The 16,859-nt window shown below is 48.6% G+C and overlaps 1 long non-coding RNA gene across 2 annotated transcripts; it reads right to left on the bottom strand.

Annotated features, from left to right (window-relative positions):
• Positions 1 to 2,907: 2,907 nt before the first annotated feature.
• LOC117197102 (uncharacterized) lies at positions 2,908 to 16,530 on the bottom strand. 2 transcript variants are annotated; one of them, XR_004477605.2, is made up of 3 exons: positions 15,372 to 16,530; positions 13,452 to 13,643; positions 2,908 to 11,113 (listed from the first exon to the last, which is right to left on the bottom strand). It is a non-coding gene; the product is annotated as an uncharacterized LOC117197102 (long non-coding RNA). The 2 variants fall into 2 exon arrangements; XR_007479607.1 differs by lacking the exon at positions 2,908 to 11,113 and having other exon boundaries at positions 11,956 to 13,643.
• Positions 16,531 to 16,859: the final 329 nt, after the last annotated feature.

Consider the following 16,859-nt stretch of genomic DNA (forward strand, 5'->3'; position numbering starts at 1 on the left):
TGGTAGGTACATGAATCTATACATGTGTTGAAACCTACAGAACTGTATACACACACACACACACACACACACACAAAAACGGTTACTTTTACTGTATCATAATGAGAGGAAATCTAATCTTACAAATCTAGAAGTTTTCTGCACAGATTGTTTTGAAACTGCTTTAAGTTCTACCTCCACTTGAAGATGCTGAAAACACATTATGGGCAAGATTTATTCAAGAAAGACTACCCTGGCGGTGCAGTGGTTAAGAATCTGCCTGCTAATGCAGGGGACACGGGTTCGGTCCCTGGTCTGGGAAGACCCCACATGCCACGAAGCAACTAAGCCTGTGCGCCACAACTACTGAGCCTGCACTCCTAGAGCCCGCGAGCCACAACTACTGAGCCCATGAGACGCAACTACTGAAGCTCGCACTCTCTAGGGCCCGTGTTCTGCAACAAAAGCCACCAAATGAGAAGCCCATGTGCTGCATCCACAATGAAGAGTAGCCCCCGCTCACTGCAACTAGAGAAAGCCTGTGCACAGCAACGAAGACCCAGCGCAGCCAAAAAAAAAGATAACAGGCACTCCAATCAGACCATACGGAAAGAAAAGACCTTGGCCTTACACCAAAAGATTACTGAATGAATGTTTACATATTTTAATCCAGTTGGACTACTATCATTTGTTATGATTCCCTACATATTTTTCTTAACCACCTAACTCAGGTTATGACCTCATTGAATAAGAATTTTATAAGAGACCTTTCATAGCATTTACTTACTTTTTTTTAAAGTTTCTAACTCATAGCCTGTGCATATGAAATACTTTATTTTGGAATAAATTTTCCTAACTGTATTTTGTTACATCTGACCCTTCATCTTAAGACAAGGAAATTTGGATTTTAGGTGTGCATCATATTCCCTCGATACAAACAGATTCTGTGGGTAAGACATAGTGTTGTTTGAGTACGTGGTCATGGGAGATACATGTGGGTGGAGGAAACACGACGCTTGTTCCAGTTTAGTGCCCTTGCTGCCGTGCGACAGGTCAAGACAATGGCAATGAGATGATTTATTGATGTAAGTTCCCATTAAGTAACCTTTGTTAGTAGGACAGCTCCCTCCACCCTCTTCCCATGAAATTACCTAGTGTTCACACATTTAAATTAACACAAGTGTAGTGTATTTTTTTATAGAAACCGTAGGCTGAACTAAAAGGAAAGAAAATCTTTAAACACATCAAAGATGGAGAGGATGAAATCACTTTTAGTCTTGTTCAAAGTCTTGTCCACTGCACACAGCCATGCAAGGGTACCAGATCATCTTTGTTGCAGTCGTCACAATAGCAAAGCCCAGAAAGGGTGGTGTTTCCGTGCAGAAATGTCTTCCTAGCATTTCTCGGGAAATGTATATGTTTTAATGAGTCCCAAGAAAAATCAATCAAGAAATTGGGAAAACTGGGAAAAGTATTATAATTCTCCTGAAAGGATTAAAGCTTAACAATCTACGTAGAGATGTTGCTTGTTGCAAGCAACCCACTGACGTCAGGCAAGAGCCGAGTGGGGGGAGGAGAAGGTGAAGGCTGACCGTTCCGGGAACCGGGAAAGGAACTCAGGGTGGTCATGATGTCAGCAGCTGCTGTACTGTGGCTGTCTGTGTGCTTACGGTTTGTCTGCTGCTACTGGCGAGTCACTCTTGCAAATAAAATAAATATTGATGTTTGTATGCATTGTATACTTTACAAATCCTATGAGAGGTGTTCCAAGAAATAACAAGTTTTAGAAGCAAAATTAGTTCTTTAACTGGCAACTTCAAAAGTGATTCTGTGTAGTGTTATTAACCTTGCTAGGAGAGCCAAGTGTTACAGTATCCAAACACTACACCCAGTATTTGCTGGTGTTTGCCCATGTGTGACTATTCTCTACAGCTGCCCTAATATACTATCCACTGCCTGCATGTGTCTATTAAACACTAGAAATGGGACTTGTCCAAATTGAGATGTGCTAGACGGTGGAGAATGAGTATGAATAAAAAGAAGAAAAATATCTCATTAATAGTTTTATATTGGTTAAATATTGATATAATAACCATTTGGTTATACTGGTTTATATAAAATATAATTAAACTTAATTTCACCTGTTTCCTTTTACTTTTTAAACATGGCTACAAGAACACGTAAAATACATGTGTCCCACAGTATTTGTATTGGACAGAGTTGGTCTATAGGTCACAGATATTTGTAGATACAACTAAACTCAATTTAAAAAAAAAAAAAACAAAATTTTATAATGAGTAACGAGTATGAAGGGTGTTGGAATTATCTGAAGGTCGACATGATTTCTGGATTTCCAAATTCCCGGAGGTGACTGTCAGTCGGGAACTTGGAGACACTGGTTTCCAAGGGCACCAGCTTTGCAGTGGATTTTGGCCATGTTTCTGCCCCAACGCCTCTGACACTGGACTTCCGTATGTGTGACGTGGGGATGAGAAAAAAAGGCCACACAGTGTCATGCGTGATTAAAGACTAATACGAGGAGCCATCCCTCCCCTGAGCCTCTGCAAGTTTGCTGGAAGCCTGTGGCCTCCTTGCCTCTGAAACCTGACGCCTGCTGTTTGCATGTCCTGCCTGCTCCTCTACCAGCCATGTGAGGCTGCTGCGGTTTCAGCACCCTCATCCCACTTCTTAAGACGGACAGTCAGCAGTCCTGATGGCCAACTTAGGCCAAGGCACTGTTCTGGGAGCTTTGCACAGCCCATGAAGTAGGTACCATTATTACTTATGCAATTTTGCACACAGGCAAATCGAGGCACAGAGAAGTTAATTAACTTATTCTAGGTGATCCAGCTCGTGAGTAACACAACCTGAATTCCTCCCTCCCTATTTTATGGTTTAAAACGAAGGGGCAATCTTTTTAAAAATTTTATTTATTTATTTTTGGCTGCGTTGGGTCTTCGTTGCTGCACACGGGCTTTCTCTAGTTGCGGCGAGCGGGGGCTACTCTTCGTTGCGGTGCGCGGGCTTCTCGTTGTGGTGGCTTCTCTTGTTGTGGAGCTCAGGCTCTAGGTGCGCGGGCTTCAGTAGTTGTGGCTCGCAGGCTTCAGTAGTTGTGGCTCGCGGGCTCAGTAGTTGTGGCGCACAGGCTTAGTTGCTCCCTGGCATGTGGGATTTTTCCCAGACCAGGGCTCAAGCCCGTGTCCCCTGCATTGGCAGGCGGATTCTTAACCACTGTGCCACCTGGGAAGTCCCACAAGAGGGCAATCTTATTTTATCATTCCCAGAGATCATCTCCCCCCCCCCACCCACCAGTTGTAGGCTGTTGGGAAGTATAAATAAGACAGAAATCTGTATAAATATAGAGTATGATGATTATTGGAATTACACACATTGACGCAAAGAAGCCAGACATGTTTTTATGTTTAGTTAGTGGAGATAAGTCATTGGTAGCCAGCTGAGCATTCAGTAACTCTTTTCAGTAAGATTGTTTTAAGAGTTTGGTGGAATATTACTCAGCCATAAAAAGAAACGAAATTGAGTTATTTGTAGTGAGGTGGATGGACTGAGAGTCTGTCATACAGAGTGAAGTAAGTCAGAAAGAGTAAAACAAATACCGTATGCTAACACATATATATGGAATCTAAAAAAAAAAAAGGTTCTGATGAACCTAGGGGCAGGACAGGAATAAAGACACAGACGTAGAGAACGGACTTGAGGACACGGGGAGGGGGAAGGGTAAGCTGGGACAAAGTGAAAGAGTGGCATGGACATATATACACTACCAAACGTGAGATAGATAGCTAGTGGGAAGCAGCCGCATAGCACAGGGAGATCAGCTCGGTGCTTTGTGACCACCTAGAGGGGTGGGATAGAGAGGGTGGGAGGGAGGGAGATGCAAGAGGGAAGAGATATGGAAACATATGTATAACTGATTCACTTTGTTATAAAGCAGAAACTAACACAACATTGTAAGGCAATTACACTCCAATAAAGATGTTAAAAAAACAAAAAAGGGTTTGGAGAAAATTCTTTGAAAGCTGGGATTTTTAAAAAGAAAAAAGATTTCCTTGACTCTAGGGCCTGAGATTTCCTGAATAATTTCATGCCGTATTCTACTGGTTCAAAAATATTTTCAATTAAGAAAGGCAAAACTCTCTATCCGAGATTAATAAAAAATCACTTTAAGTGACTTAAATTGGCAATAGGAAAGGAAGCTTCATCAACTTGAAAATTAAGCGAAGCAACATTCGGTTTATTATTTGGAAGGGCAAGTCAAAGGAAAATTGATAGAAATGTCTTAATAAAACCGCATGGGCTTTACATTTCCTATTGCAAAATTCAATAACACGTGTCATATTAGACTGTGTGTCAGGAGGCATGGTTCACAGTACACCTCTGGAGCATCCCTGAAGCCCCATGTGAGGCAGACGTGTCCTGATGTCACCCTCTTCCTTTATCCAAGGGGGTACTATTTGCTATTTCCCCGTGAAAGCTTTGTTTCCTTTGGTAGCTCGTTCCCACCAGCTCCTCCCTGCCACGTGGCTTTGTCCATGCTGTTCCCTCTGCCCAGGACACCCTTCCACCCTCTCTTCATTTAGTTCGCTCCTACCGTCTTCACATCTCAGTGCTTTGTCACCTCCTCAGGAAGGCTTCCCGACCTCCCAGACCACAGACCACAGTGCCATCGCCCCTCTGTCTGTGTCTGGAGATGCCCTTGGTTCACATCTGTGCCCGGGGTGTGTGCTCCCGGCCTCTGGGGGGACAAGGCCAGGCTGCTGACATTCCACAGCACACAGGACAGCAGAGAATTCCCCAGCAGAAAACTGCCTTCTGTTATTTGTTTGCCAAATGAAAATAGTTGCTTTTTTCTGATTGTATATCATAATTTTTTTAAAAAAATCAGTCCATTCCGACAAATAGACATTAGAACATGCAAATTATCTGAAATCTCATCCCCAGAGACAATGCTGGTTAATGGGTTTGTGTCTATATGTCCAGACTTATTCCTCTGTGGACACACACACACGTGCACACACACACATTGTTCTTTCACGGAGTCCTTCCTTCTTTAGCTTATTCCTTTTTCAAGAATGGAATCATGTTGTAGCTGCTGACCCTGAAGATTTTGACTTAACCGTACATTGTACTGAACTACACATCGTGGACTTTTTTCCATGTCAGTAAACGCAGATGAGTGGTGACAGATTCTCAAGGAGGTCATTCTGCTCCACAGCGGGAGTGTGTTGGAAATTTGTGGGGACTTTTTCCTTGGGGGGCTCCTGGCATTGAGCAGCTGGGGGTCCAGGGATGCTGAGTGTCCTATATTGTGCGAGGCAACCCCCCACGTGGAGAAGTAGCCCTCATAATTTTGAAATATCGTGTAGTTGAAAAGCTTATTTAGAATAATCTAAGATCCAAACTTCATTTTAATTTAGACACAAGTAATTTTGCATGGTTTTAACATGTACCACATATTCCAGGAACACGGAGGGATATCGAGGGTGGATTGTACCTCGCTTTGCTCATTCTGGGAAACCCCACCATCCATAACGATGCAGCTAGAAGATCTGAACTCCTGGCACCCGCAGCTGAAGGGTCTGCCTCCTGCCCGGGTCGTTGGTGGGGATTCCCTTAGGGGCCGACCTTGACCTTCCATGTGTCTCCACGTGTACCCATGCCTGTGTGTTTACATATTGAAACAATTCATTACCAATTCTTCTCCCTTTATTTCTCTTTTATGTTACAATTAAGGCAATATATTGATTTTTTTAATTTGTGTGTATGAGTCATTGTGTCATTATATTGATTAAAAAATTATATTTTTATAATATATAATATATTTATTTTAATATATTTATATAATAACTATTTTAATATAATATAGGTTATATTATCTATGAATTTCATTTCAGGATAGTAAGGGGAGCATTATAAACATTTGTTATAGAAAGGGGACATTTGAGTCTGACATTTATTATAGAAGGGGTGGCCTTTGGATCTGACCCGAGCTGAAAACCACAGATTTATATCATTACACTTAACGTAGCCTCACGCTGGGCACACTTGCATCATGTTTTATTTAACCCATCTACCACTGATGGATAGTGAGGTGTCTTGGTTCATATAAGCGGCACTCTGATAAACAGACGTATTTACAAAGATATGTCTGGGCGTTCACTGAATTATTTCCTTAGGGGGAAAAATCATGAGTGGAACTGCTGAATGAAAGGAATGCACATTTTCCATTTCAACGTAGTTCTTCCAAATTATTCCACTAAGAGAGCATGAGACACTTGTGTGTGGGACTCTGCGCGCTGCACCGGGGGTGGGGCCAGATCCTACACCAGCAGCGGCCGTGTCCTGGGAGCCACACCACCGCACAAAGCGGGTGTCCTTCCTGAGGTGGTGGCCCCTCTGCAGTTAGCAAGCATCCTTTAATAAATCCCTTTCCACCCTAAACTGGCCTGAGTGGACTCTCTGGTATGCAACAATTATTCCTGACTGATCAGAAACCTAACTCAATTTCAAGTGACTTTGGCTCATTTTAGTGGCGTTTTTCCCTCGGACCTTGTTATGTGTTGAACTGAATCCTCTAAAAATTCATATGTTGAAGCCTTAACCCCCAAGACCTCAGAATGTGACCTTATTTGGAAATAAGGTCATTGCAGATATAATTAGTCATACTGGATTAGGGCGGGTGCCACCTCCTCTGATATGACCAGTACCCTGATAAAAGGGAGAGATGTGTGCGCGCGCGCGCGCGCGCGCGCGCGCGCACACACACACACACACACACACACACACACACAAGAACAGCGTGTGAAGATGGAGGCGGGGACTGAGGTGATGCTCCTACAACACAAGGGACATCAAGGATGCGCAGCAAACCCCCAGGGCCTGGGGGAGGGGCCCGGAGCGGCTTCCCCCTCCCAGCTCAGAGGGAAGCAACCCTGCCAGCACCTTGATTTTGGACTCCAACCTCCAGAGCTGTGAGACGGTCAAGTTCTGTCGTTGAAGCCCCCAGTCTAGGGTACTTTGTTTCTGTAGCCCGAGAAAATGAATACAGACATCTAAGCTTCAATGACTGAATCTGCCATCTCCTAATGCCACTGCTCAGCAGAACTGTTGCATGACAAAGCCTGAGGCCATCTCAGGAGTCATCTGTCCCGCCCCACACCCCCTGCTCTGACGCACAAAGAATTAAAACCCAAAGAGGCAGGACTCGTCCAAAATCAGACAGTTGGCTGGCAGCAGGGCCAGACTTAGAAGCCCTGCCTTTTACGTTCCGCCTGACATTCTTCCTACTGAGATGCGAACTGCAAGGACAGCAAAGCTCTGGAGCGGCTCAGGACAGAATCCACCCTGCAAAGCTCAGAGCTCCTCTGTCGTTGTTTCCCATCCGAACCGCCCCGGAAGTCTCTGAAAGTAGAGTGATGGCCTCTCGCCAGCATTTCTGGGAGCAGGGTCTGAGAATGCGTGTGTTTTAGGAGCTCAGCCACCACACGAGCACTTGCACACTCCCTACCCCACGTCGGCGAGCGGGAGGGGTAGGGCCTGGGCTGCGGGGACAGCCCGGGGCTGAGGGCTGCCAGCTGTGTGACCTCGGGCACATCACTGAATTCTCCAGGGCTAAGCTTCCTCGTCTGTGCAGGGAAAGTCACGTCCTTCATGGCCTCGTTAGGCTGCCTGGAGTTCAAAGAGAAAATTCACATACGGCTCATACCAGTGTGCCCGGCACATAGTAAACAGTCATTAGGATTCAGTGATTATTATATCGTCATTCCTACAGAAGTGAGCATGACCTTGACAATCCCTGATGTCAGCGGCCAGGCCTGTCCTGTTATTTTTTAACCCCTCTAATGAGGTCATAGGCTCACATGGCTCTCTCCACCTGGATATCTTTCTGCACGTTTCAGATTCCTCCTCATTCTTTTTTTTTTTTTTTAATTAATTTATTTATTTATTTTTGGCTGCATTGGGTCTTTGTTGCGGTGCACGGGCTTCTCATTGTGGTGGCTTCTCTTGTCGCAGAGCACGGGCTCTAGGTGCGCGGGCTTCAGCAGTTGTGGCGCACAGGCTTAGTTGCTCCGCGGCACGTGGAATCTTTCCAGACCAGGGCTCGAACCCGTGTCCCCTGCATTGGCAGGCAGATCCTTAACCACTGCGCCACCAGGGAAGTCCCATCCTCACTCTTTAAGGTCAAGTGTCACCTCCTCCTGACACCTGCCTTGGTTTTAGACTCCCAGCCTCCAGAGCTGTGAGTAGGTACATTTCTGTCGCTTAAGCCCCCTGTCTGTGGAATTTTGTCTCGGCCGCCCTAGAGCCCAGTCCCGGTCCCCTTCCTGTGTGCCCAGCCCCGTCTGAGCCCCCGGAGGGCTGGTCACAGGCTTATGCACGACGGTGGCGGCTGCTCTGTGTCTGTCTGGCCCCACGCAGAGCACCGTGTCTGGTGCAGAGGAGATGCTCCGGGAACCTTCCTGAATGGGATGATGTATGAATGCTCATTCTGGTCCCAGCAAAGCCCTACTGGGCTTCTCTGGGGGCCATGAGTCTGGTCCAGGTGATGCATCAGGACAAGGGCCGACCGGAGGAAACGCCCAGGTCAAGGGTGGCATCGGCCTCGCAGGTAAGTACCAGGAACAGTCAAAGGACTCCAGTCACGGTTTCTGAAAGATGCTTCTGAATCCGCAGCAGCTGCACCAGGCGTCCCGCTGTGACCCTCCGGGAACCGCACACAGCGCCTGACACTTGGAGCCCTGATTCCCCAAAGGAAAGGATGGTGGTTACGGGGTGAAAACCTCACTTGTGTGCGGCTGTATTAATCCCGGTGCCACTTGCGCCCACGTCTCTTATCACGGATGTTCAGGGTATCAGGTCAGATGAGATGAAAGAGGGAGAGAGAGAGAGATGAATGGTGTACTGCTGGTTATTTTTCTCTTAAATATCTCCTCTTTTTCATCTCTTTGACATCCTGACCTGAAAGGACATTTCTCTCTCTCTCTCCTCTTAATGAAATGTGGCTGCACGAGTTTGAAGGAGGCCATGTCACTCCTGTCACCAGTGAACAAGAACAGAGGCAGCTCTCGAGGCCGAAGTCATGATGACACAGATGATTAAAACCCACCGAAAATCTCTGAGCTTCTATTTACCCTAATTTTCGGCTTCTCTCCCGGCTGCCCCGGGCTCACTAGCCCTGCAGAGGATTTGGCAAATGCTTCGGAACTTGGTGGCCTGGACTTTTCCTGCCGTTGTGCAGTGAACTAGTGGTGACGAGCGAGACAGAGGTTTTCCGTTTCTTCCTGGAGCTCCTCTTCCTCGTGAAACCCAGAGGCTACGCTCCGCTTCTTCCTGCCTTTCTTGTCACTCTAGATGGCTCTCATTAATCACTGCCTGTCCCTCCTCTGGGGCGCCTCTGAAACGTATTTCTTTTTCTCCCACCTTGGTCCCCACTTTAGCCTAGAATCTCATGCCGGGATCACTGTAACCTCCTTTCTGCTCCCAAGCTTCTCACATAAACCTCAGCCATGAATCTACACTCAGACACCAACAAAGTGTTTATCCTGACGTTCAACTCCCTCCGCATCCTGGCCCTTCTGGGCCTCGTCTAATATTCCTCCCTCCCTCCCTCCCTCCATCCATCCATCTCATTCATTTATCTATCTATCTATCTATCTATCATCTATCATCTCTATCCATCTATCTATCATCTATCCATCTCCCTATCTATCATCTATTACCTGTCATCTATTTATCATCCATCTATATATCTATCCATTATCTATTCATCTCCCTATCTATCCCTCTATCTACTACCAATCTATCATCTATCTATCCATCTCCCTATCTGTCATCTATCTATTACCTAGCTGTCATCTATCTATCTATCTATCATCTATCTATCTATCTATCTATCTATCTATCTATCTATCTATCTGTCATCACCCTCTATTCTCATACATAGGTCTTTACCTGAATCAGGACCATGTTCCCTCTGGCCTCAGAACACTTCATTCCTGAACACATGCTGTTTTTTCTAAGTCTTACAAGATGCTTCTCTAATAAATCGGAACTCTATGTCAATACATTTGGGGACTGCACACTTCAGCCCCTCTTGGGGTTCACAGTGCACCTTTACACTTTAAAAGCCCTTAGAAGTCCTATAGCCAAATACGTGCTATTCTCTCTACCTAGAACATTCCCCCAAGCCCCTCCCCCACTGACTAATTAAATCTTTACTCACCTTTTAGGCCCTGCTTAAATGTCGCTTTCTCAAGGAAGCCTTCCTTCACCCCTCCTCCCAAACTGTGCGCCGCCCGTCATAGCTTCCAAGCGTCTTCTGTCCCTCCTGCAGCCAGGAGGGACATATAGTCATCCCACTATAACCAGCATAATGTCTGTACTTCCGGCTGGAACGCAAGTTCCGCTAAGGCGGGGCCACCATGCTTGCTCGGCGTCTCCCCAACACGGCACAGCGCTGACGCCAGTGGCTCGTACACGTTTACTGACCCGCTAAGGAAAAAAAAACTTTGGGAAACGTTACGCCAAACAGTACTCTGGACGTGGGAACTTTCCCCCTTGTTATCCGACAGGCTTCGCCGCAGTGGCTGCGCACTGGGAGGACGTTCCCCTTTCCCCTTGCCTGAGACGCCTCACCTCTTTGACAGGGAACAGATCCCACCCACTGAGATCAGTTAGGACTCTTTCTGTTGCAAGTCACAGAAAATCCGGTTAAAACTAGTCTGTATAATAAAGGGCACTAAAAAATCAAGGCCTGTGACTAGCAGGGGATCGTGCAGCAAATCAAACGCTGTCGCCCGTGGCCTGGTGTCGCCCTGGCTCTGTCCGGCTCCCCGATCTGCCTTCCATGGTGAGGCTTCCACCCAGCGCCCACACCCGTGCTCTCAGCCCCGGGCTCCCCCTTTGACGTAGAAGCAGCCTCGTTCCACACTGAGCGTCTGCTGGCGTCCTCCAAGGAAAAGGCAGGAAGCTTTTCTTTCCATGAAGTCCTAGGCATGCGTGTGTGGCCTCCTTGGCTCTGAACCAGCTGTGGTTGAATCCAATCCCAGCCCAACTGGCCTGCAGCATCAGCGCCAGGCAGACGAGAATGGGAGGGGAGAGGTCTGTCAAAGGAACTCTGTTCTGTTTGGAAGAGGAGGTGACAGCAGGGCGGTCACCATCTTTCAAGGCTGGTTCAAGCCTGAACTCTAAGAAAACTCTGGACAAGTGTGAAGTGTCCCCTCTGGGACCTTCCACGGGGTGCGTGTGGTCTGTAGCACAAACTCTGGTCCTTTATACGTGGTGTGAGGTTGTCCTCTAAGTGACTCAGTTCTGTGAACGACAATTTACCCAAAAACGCAGTGGGTTATTGCAATCAACTTACCCTGCTCCTGGATTTTCTGGGCCAATGATTCGGGAGGGGCACAGTGGGAGGGTTTATCTCTGTTTCTTGAGGTCAGCGGCCTCAGCCAGGAGGCTTCGAAGGCTGGGATTGACTGAACGGCTGGGGGCAGGAATCGCATGACAAAGTCGTCACTCCTAAGTCTAGCAGTCGATGCTAGCGTTCAGCTGGAACCTCAGCTGGGGCAGGAGGCCACAGCCACCCTTCACGTGATCTGGGCTTCCTCATAGCATGGCAGCCTCAGGCTTCTTACGGGAGGGCCCAGGGCTCCCAAGACAAGCAACCCTAGAAAACCAAGGGGAGCCTTGCCTCTCCTGACTTAGCCTCCACAGTCACATAGTATCCCTACCACAGTGGTCGCAAGCCCGTGCAGTTTCAAGAATAAGAAACACAGGGCCTACCTCTCACTGGGAGGAGTGCCAACCATGCTGCAAAAAGAGTGTGGGCTGGGAGGCATCCTTGCAGCCGTCTATGGAGAACACAGTATGCCAGAGCCCATTACATATTTTGAGGCTCTTAAGGGCAGGGACTCTATAAATAGTGCTTGAACCAGCCATTGAATCTACGAACAGGGATAATTTGCCAATTATATGTTAGTTTAATCTGTAACAAAATCAAATAAACCTTTGTTAGGTTTTCTGTTTAAAATGTTTAAAAGGTTCTGTTTTGTTAGAAATATGTGAAAGAGAACAGGTTGCATGCAAGATTAAAACACAGAGGAAGATGCTAGGGGACAATCACATAAGGACCTGAAATACTAACTGGGAGGAGGTTTGGTCTTGGAAGAAGCTGCTCTAGGAACCGTCCGAACAGTTTTCTAAGTCCTCCATCACAGGGCTCCGTCTCCTGTATCCTCACCTCGAGCTCTGTAACCCAGGCATTGCCAAATTTCTCGTAGTTTCTCAGAGTTTAGCACAAACTCACCCTCCTCAGAACCTCTGCACGTGCTGCTCCTCCCGACTGGGACTATTTCTAGTCCTAATGCAGGTCCACCTTACATGTCACCTCCTCCAGGAGGCCTTCCCTGATGCACTTCTCTTTTCTACCATCACATAATATCCCACCTTTGGGGCACAGCCTGGTTACTTGTTTATCTCCCCCACTAAGCTGGAAGTTCTGTGAAAACAGAGACAAAATCCATCTCAGTGACCATTATATGACCGTGCCTGGCACACAGGAAGTCCTCAAAGAACATGTAGCAGGTGCTGTCACTGCCTCCACCCAGAGCCTCTTGTCCTGATTACTTCAGTCTAGGCTGGTCCCACTTTCGGCCGCCAGCACCTGCACCCCTTTGAGCACTTCCTCTGGCCACCAAAGCCTGCTCTCTGCCTACTCCAGCAGCCGGCAGATGTCCCAGGAATTCACGCTCCCTCGGCACGATTGGTTCTCAATCAATGACTGACAGGAGTTGGTGTACAAATATCCCAGCTCCCTCCCACCTTGGGTGGGGTAACTCCGAGGCATGTGCTCTGCACTGGATCCCAAAGTTCCCCAGCATGACGAAGCCCCACGGTGGCAGCTGACTTGCCAACACACGCTTCGTTGGCGGCCTTCTTTCTCTGTCTTACTTCCTCACTTCAGCTCCTCAGTAAAGAACGTGCTCTCGGGGCTTCCCTGGTGGCGCAGTGGTTGAGAGTCCGCCTGTCGATGCAGGGGACACGGGTTTGTGCCCCGGTCCGGGAAGATCCCACATGCCGCGGAGCGGCTGGGCCCGTGAGCCATGGCCGCTGAGCCTGCGCGTCCGGAGCCTGTGCTCCGCAACGGGAGAGGCCACAACAGTGAGAGGCCCGCGTACCGCAAAAAAAAAAAAAAAGAACATGCTCTCAAATCCTTGACTCAGGATCTGCGTCCCCAAGAAGGCACACTAGGACAGAGTGCTTGTTGAATGAATGAGTCTCTGCCCCAGTCCCCGCCACCTACTCACACATCCCCACCGGTGCAGGTAAACTGACTGCCAGCAGCCTCTCATGTCCTGAGCCAGGGAGAGCAAATACCCCGCAGGGAATTTCAGACCTTCACTTCTATCTCTACTGACATTTGTAATCGAGACACACACACAGGAACATTATCTTACCTAAAAGTGCCATGTTGAGACAACGGCACCGAAAGAGATGGTTAAGTCAGTAAACAACATGGCCCCTGCAGATGAAATCAGCTTCAGCGGTGGAGGCGTGGGCTAGCGAGGTCAACAGGCAGACAGATCATACCACGGGCTTTCCATTTGCTTGGCCCTTGGCTGGCATCACACCATCTTCCTCCCCTCCTGCTGCAGAAACAGAGACGCGGAACCACTCTGGGTGTGTCGCCCAGCAGTGGAGGGGAAGCAGAAGTTGGAGTCAGGTCTCCTTTCTCTCTTCTACAAGCTGTTATCGTAACTTGGATCACATATGGCTCCGGGGTCAGCCTTTTATTTCCCCACCACGCTTCCCAGACAATTCTCTATTTTTCTTCCTTGCAGAGCATTAATAGGTGTTTGCCGGGCATGGGAAGGATGCAGCCCAGCTCTACAGGGAATGAACACTAGAGCCGCTGGAAGAGTATGAGGCTGAATCCTGCAAGTGGCCTTCTGGGGTCAGAAAATTAGCAGTCCAGGATTTGATGCTCTCCTCAGGCCAAACCCAGCTCCATCTCTGAGAGGGGAGGGGAACACAGAAGGGAGAAGTGGGCCCTGGGAAAAAAGACACTTGTACTTCCCTCCCCCCAAAAGAAATAATCTTTAAATTAAATTTAAACAAATGTAGATGGGGTAAAGAAATCTTAGGAAATCTAAGGATTCCAAGTATTGAAGAAGAGGGAGCTGTTTCACCGTATTTAAAGTGTGTGTGTGCACGCACGTGTGTGGGGGCATGTGCGTGGCGGTGGGGAGATATTTCCTCTTCCCCTCTAAGCTCCTCTGGCTGGTCTAAGAATTAAACTGACATGAGACAGATTAACAGGAAAAAATCAAAAAAAGTTTAATAACACGTAACATGGGAGAAACCGAGGAAAACTGAGTAACTCGCCCAAATGGCCGAAACCCTCACCTTAAATACCATTTTCGGCTAAAGACAAAAGAAGGTGCTGGGGGTAGTGATTTGAGACCTCAGAGGGTAGGAAGGCAGTTGACACGGAGATGGAAAAGCAAAGGCCTGGTAAGCAAATGTCTGCTGGGCAAGCAGAGACAATGGGACACAGAGAAGCGTTTTAACAGACAGACTTTGCACATCCAGTTCATACTATACTGATCTATGGTGACGGCTCCTTCCTGGAACAGGTCCTCTGTCCGCACACCTTAGGCAGTTAAAGAGGTCAAAGTTTCTTCCTGAATCTTTGGGCTTTAAAAATAATAAGCCTAAATTAATCCTCGTGCCAAAGAGACACATTTGGGGGTGGCAAACTTTGCTCCCCTACTGTTTCGATACTGCTTAAATCTGTCTGCTCTAACACTGACTGACATGTCTCCCTGCTTCCAATGGCCTCCTCTCAAATCCAATCACCTACCAATCATATTACTCCAAATCCTACCATTCAACTCTCCTACCTAAAACCACTGGCTCCCAGTTGCCTCTAGGGGGTGTGCTGAAGTGCCTGCAGAGCCCCAGCACTTTCCTGGGAGGCATAAGGGAGTGGTGGGGACTGAGGCAAACAGAGAGCCTGTGCCTGGTTTAAAGCCGGCAGCAGTCACCTGGCACCAGCCCCCTGCAGGATCACGACATCTTCCCAGTCTTCCAAGAGATGCTAGAAAGGTACTGACTTTTAAAACTTTTTATGAATTAAACAAACCAAGTTCCTAGGATTAAAAACTAATAATAATAAAAATCAACTCATGGCCACCAGCTTGTAAGCTCCAGCCCACAGGATAAAGCTTAAACTCGTCAGCATGGCATCCAATGCCTTTCATGGTCTTGTCCATTCTTGTTTCTGTCCCAGTCAATCCCTTTGTCCCCAAAGCCACACACCACCCATGGCTGCTCGAGTTAATACATAGAGTCCAAAGAGGAGGGGACAGACATACCTTGAAGTGGAGCCCACAGAGCAAGCTCGCCGTTTCTGCTGAGATTGCTATTTAAGGTGGCTCTGAAGGAGATGGTGGGGCACCAAGCCCCCTTCGGGCTCCTTGGCTCACACCCCCTCCAGGTCCCCTCTGCAGCTTTAAAGACCCTGTTTCCTCTCAACGGGATGCTCTGCTACGTGCTTATCCACCCCGCAAACTGAAACTCGCCTTAGGCCCCCCTGAAGACGCTCCAGAAAGAATCCCTCCCTTTCACTGCTGTACCCTGCACGCATCTCACTAAAACACGTGTCACAGTGTCGTGCATTCGGCGCTTCTCGTGACCTCTCCGAGTCGGGCTGTCATGTGGTACCCATGTCCTCAGGGCCTGGCCCACAAAGCCCTCCTGCTACTTCTGCATTCCGACCTCTCGAATCACGTATGCCACCTGCGCGAACACCCAGACACCCAACGGCTGCGTGTTGAAACGAAACCACAAGGAGATCTGAGAATCCACGTGGCCGGGCTCCCGGCTCGCAACGTCCTCGTCCCCGCCACCTGCCTGCCCCGCTTCCTAACCCAGGTTCCCACTCCTCCGCCGGGAGGTTTGCGAGGCGCGCACCCGCCGCGGGGGCGCAGGTGGCGGCCGGGGCGCAGGGACGCACTGCCGCGTCTGCCGCCTTGGAAAGAGGGCCGCCTTGTCCGGGCGCCGATACCCGCCGGGAAGCGGCGCCGGAGTGGAGGGGCGGGGCCTGCTCGGTGAAGGCGCCCGGGAGAGGCGGGGCTCGGAGCCGCGGCTGGGATCGCTGCGGAGGAGGAGCCCTGGGGAAGGCCTTGCTCAGGGGCGGAGGAAACAAGCTTCTGTTTTCGGCCCAAGCCCAGCGGAGTCCCAGGAAGGACGGGCGTAGCCCGCGGGTCTTTCCTGGAATCCCAGGCCTGGGGGCTTTTCCACTGGGACGGCAAGAAGTATTTGCAAAATGTGCTTTTAACTAGAAAAGGGATCTTGTCACTTTGATATTTTAAAACCCTGGGGGAAGTGTCTTCTTTGTACCAGGGACTTGGGGGGGGGCATTATTTTATGTTTAGTTTGCATTAACGTACTTTTATTTGCATTACTTCCGTTAATCCTCATAACGCCTCTGGGGGTAGGCACCGTTTTCAACTATCAGGAACTCATGCTTGCAGGTGCGACCTGGGAGGAGGAGGTTGGCATGAGGTGGAGGTGAATGGAAGGCAGAGGAGAATGGTGGCAGTGGAGGGCCGCTGGCTGGAGTACGGTAAGAGGTGAAAGGGCCAGAGGCTTACTGGATTTTTCAAGAATGACTCAGAGAGACTCCGGAACTGGGCTGCATTTAAGGTGGAGAAGACCATTCTCTTCATCTGTATAGAAACAGCATTGCTCTGGTGCTTCCCGGGGCGTGGAGACAAATGAATCCCGACGCGGTTTTGGCAGTCCGATGAGGGCGTCTCCTGGAGACCGAGTAGAAAGGAGGCGGGGCGGGGGACAGGTGC

Source organism: Orcinus orca, chromosome 10, assembly GCF_937001465.1.
Source record: "Orcinus orca chromosome 10, mOrcOrc1.1, whole genome shotgun sequence".
Classification (NCBI taxonomy): Eukaryota; Metazoa; Chordata; class Mammalia; order Artiodactyla; family Delphinidae; genus Orcinus; species Orcinus orca.